The 3,718-nt window shown below is 43.3% G+C and overlaps 2 non-coding genes and 1 pseudogene across 2 annotated transcripts; all 3 read right to left on the minus strand.

The window, feature by feature from the left end:
• Positions 1–656: 656 nt before the first annotated feature.
• On the minus strand, positions 657–745 carry LOC140310850 (U5 spliceosomal RNA; annotated as a pseudogene).
• A 2,072-nt stretch (positions 746–2,817) lies between these two features.
• LOC140310375 (U2 spliceosomal RNA) lies at positions 2,818–3,001 on the minus strand. The gene has a single exon (XR_011916452.1). It is a non-coding gene; the product is annotated as a U2 spliceosomal RNA (small nuclear RNA).
• A 308-nt stretch (positions 3,002–3,309) lies between these two features.
• On the minus strand, positions 3,310–3,423 carry LOC140310708 (U5 spliceosomal RNA). The gene has a single exon (XR_011916753.1). It is a non-coding gene; the product is annotated as a U5 spliceosomal RNA (small nuclear RNA).
• Positions 3,424–3,718: the final 295 nt, after the last annotated feature.

The following is a 3,718-nucleotide window of genomic DNA, read 5'->3' on the forward strand; positions in this document are numbered from 1 at the left end:
TTTCTTACCTGCTTTTTGCCAACTATGGTCGGACATTCACACCTTCTTACAGCGGAACACCTCCGCTCCCTCCTTTGATGGTGTATGTTCGGGCATTCGAACCTTTTCTTACCCGCTTTTTACAAACTATGGTGGGACATTCACACCTTCTTGCAGCCGAACACTTCCGCTCTACCTTTTAGTGTTCTATGGGGTATTCACACCTTTTTTTTCACCGCATTTTATAGATTATGGTTGTAAATTCTCACCCACTCTTATCCGAAGACCTCTCCTCCTGCTTTGGTTAATATATAGTCGGGAATTCGAACCTTTTCTTACCCGCTTTTTACAAATTATGGTCGAACATTCACACCTACTTGCAGCCGAACACCTCCGCTCCCGCTTTTGATGGTGTATAGTCGGGCTTTCGAGCCTTTTCTTCCCCGGTTTTTACAAATTATGGTTGGACATTCAGACCTTGCAGCCGAAAACCTCCGCTCCCTCTTTTGATCATACATTGTCAGGCATTCGCACCTACTTGCAGCCGAATACTTCCGCTCCACCTTTTAGTGATGTATGGTTGGCATTTGCACCTTTTCTTACCCTTTGGTACCCTACTGATTGCTTAAGATTAAGTTGTTTTTTCTCAAACTACAACATTTCCGCTTTTAGTGTTCTATGAGGCATTCACATATTTTTTTTCACCGTAATGAAGTCTTTAGTAAAAGGCGAAAGACTTGTACGTTATGAAGAGAAACCAGAGTACGATTATCCGTCACGGCGGGAGCAGGGCATAAGGCTAGTGTTCGGTGTTGCGTTTCTTTCAAGCAATTCTCCCGGTTAGCCCGCACTCGGCTCGCTCCCAGAGCCGTGTTAAAGTCTACTTCGCATTCACTCTCTTTTCTCAGCAGACTCTTGGGATTTTATCAATAAAATGAATTCCTTCACTCAAACTATGTTAAAACTGCTTTGTCCTTCATATTTACCATGTCTTGAAAGATTTAAACAAAAAACCAACGTTGTACTTTGCAGTAAAAGAAATAGCAAATCTAAAGTTTCAGGAATTCGAGAATAAGCTTACTTTCATGAGTTCTTCACGATTTCGGATTTTGCTATAAAATGAATTCCTTCACTCAAACTAAATTAAAACTGCTAAACCGCTAATCTGTTACATGTAAGGCAGATTTCAAATTCACCGAATTAGGATTATTCGGTATTCCAATCGAGCTGTAGCAGCTTCGGTAAAAGAGTATAAGTTGAAGAGTTTGTGAATAAAGGTGTGCGCACACATAGTGAGCTGTAGGAAAATAGGCAGGGAGCAATGCCGGCTGGGGTATATGTTCTTGTATGTTGTCTGACTGTTTGATTTGAATGTGTTGTGTAAGTGTCCTGTTGAATGTTACATGTTTGGGCTTTGACACGCTTCACTGTGGTTGTTAACTGTGTGGTGTGTCCTGAAATGTTATATGTTTGGGCTGTGTGACATGCTTAATGCTCGTCAGTAGCTACCCACTTATTCATATATAGCAACTGACAACGTAAGAAGTCCGGACATACTTTGATAGAGTAGTTGTAGAAGTATCCTTATTGATAATAGATAAACTAATTCATAGTGATAGAACAGTAGATGAACAGGTGCCTGCACATGTCTCACGAAAATAAAATGGATGTATGATTGCTGACGGCAGAGCAATACGGCCAAACTTATGAGTTCTTGTGGCAAACTTGATTCAGTGTCTTGACGTGTATACGCTGTTTCGCTGACTTGATTGTCACAAGAAACAAAGTGTGTTTGATAAGATCCGACCATTTTATTACGGGAGGATCAGTATGTATGGATTCTGATGTGACTGATAAACCCATTCGTATCTTAAGCACAATCTAATACGTGAGACAACACCCTGGCACACGATAAAAAAAAAAAGAGAGAGCGGTTTTGTGTCCCCACAGTCCATAATGTAGAAAAGAGAGAAAAAAGCCTTTCTGATTTGGTGTGTGTGCTCATAGTGCAGAGTGTAGAGAAAAGAAAGCCGTTTTGGTGTCACGGGTGTTGTGACTTACACACACACATTTCTAAATTGAGAAAGGAAATTATTTTAGAGGAAGCACTAGAGTTTAGATCCCACATTTGTTGATAGGCATTCATTTATTTCTTCACTTCTGATAAAAATGATAAGACTGACCTAAAGAATTGGAGGCCCATCACACTTTTAAACTTTGACTGTAAACTTTTTAGCAAGGTTTTAACGACACGGATGTCCTCTGTTTTAGAGGAGGTAATTCACCCAGACCAGGCTTGTGCCATCTCAGAGAGACAACTCACCGACAGCCTCGTACTGATTCGAGACATCATTGATTACGCTAGAGACAGAAATACCCGGCTTGTCATCTTAAATTTAGACTTTGAAAAAGCTTTTGATCGGGTCTCGCATCAATATCTCTTTCAGGTGTTGCAGCCATCGAATAGGGCCCGATTGTTCCTACTTGGTGAGATTTGCTTGGTTGAGACGCTTGCTCCCCCCCCTTGCTCCTCGGCTGACCAAGTAGGAACAATCGGGCCCTATTCGATGGCTGCCTTGTCTTTTACTCTGTGCAAAAGACAAGGCAGCCACAAACACCACGGGAACACCGTATTGAGGCTTTGTTCTGACCACTCATTCGGTGTTGCGTTTCTTTCAAGCAATTCTCCCGGTTAGCCCACACTCGGCTCGCTCCCAGAGCTGTGTTAAAGTCTACTTCGCATTCACTCTCTTTTCTCAGCAGATTAAAAGAAAGTTTCATCTTGGGCTCCCTGAAACGTCCATCCTGCACCGCTGTTTGCTTTTTCACAAGAGCAGAGAAGAGCGCACCGTTCCCAGCGGCACTGCAGTACTGGGTCGATGCTTGGAGTGAACGGAGCAAGCTTCTTTTTCAACTCCTATTCTTAAAAATCCATTTAATATGTAGTCCTCGTATAAAGGACATATTAAACTGATAAGAACAGATACTACACTTGATCTTAGCCAAAAGGCCGAGAAGCGATAACTGTCCACTGTTTCAGGTCCGAGGGTCCTTGCTGGCACAATGCGCACTTGTAGCAGTGTTTTTTTTATGGCCATAGGTGGCCAGAGTGTCACGTTGCACCTCCGCCCACCCGCTGCACTGAGCACTCTTCAGCCCTTTTAAATGGTATAACTTTGCACTCCCGCATGCTCCAGCAAGCACCATTCAAGCAACAACTTTGCACTCCAGCTTCGAACATCGGCACAATCGCAACAAGTAAGGCGACTCTACTCAGAGAAGTCACTCTGCACAGTAACAAGATTTCTTTTGCACAGACAGAAAAGGCTTCACCCGCAAAGGTAAAGCCTGCCAAAAATAGAAACAACTCATTAGTGCTGCTCTCCACGAAAGTCTTTAGTAAAAGGCGAAAGACTTGTATGTTATGAAGAGAAACCAGAGTACGATTATCCGTCACTGCGGGAGCAGGGCATCAGGCTAGTTGCCATAGCCACCTTCCCCATGGTGAGTGTTGCTTGGTTGAAACGCTTGCCCCTGTGCAATCGACAAGGCAGCAACAAAAACACCACGGGAACACCGTATTGAGGCTTTGTTCTGACCGCTCATTCGGTGTCGCGTTTCTTTCAAGCAATTCTCCCGGTTAGCCCACACTCGGCTCGCTCCCAGAGCCGTGTTAAAGTCTACTTCGCATTCACTCTCTTTTCTCAGCAGACTCTTGGGATTTTATCTATAAAATGAA

Source organism: Leuresthes tenuis, unplaced genomic scaffold, assembly GCF_036924035.1.
Source record: "Leuresthes tenuis unplaced genomic scaffold, fLeuTen1.0.hap1 SCAF_6, whole genome shotgun sequence".
NCBI lineage: Eukaryota > Metazoa > Chordata > Actinopteri > Atheriniformes > Atherinopsidae > Leuresthes > Leuresthes tenuis.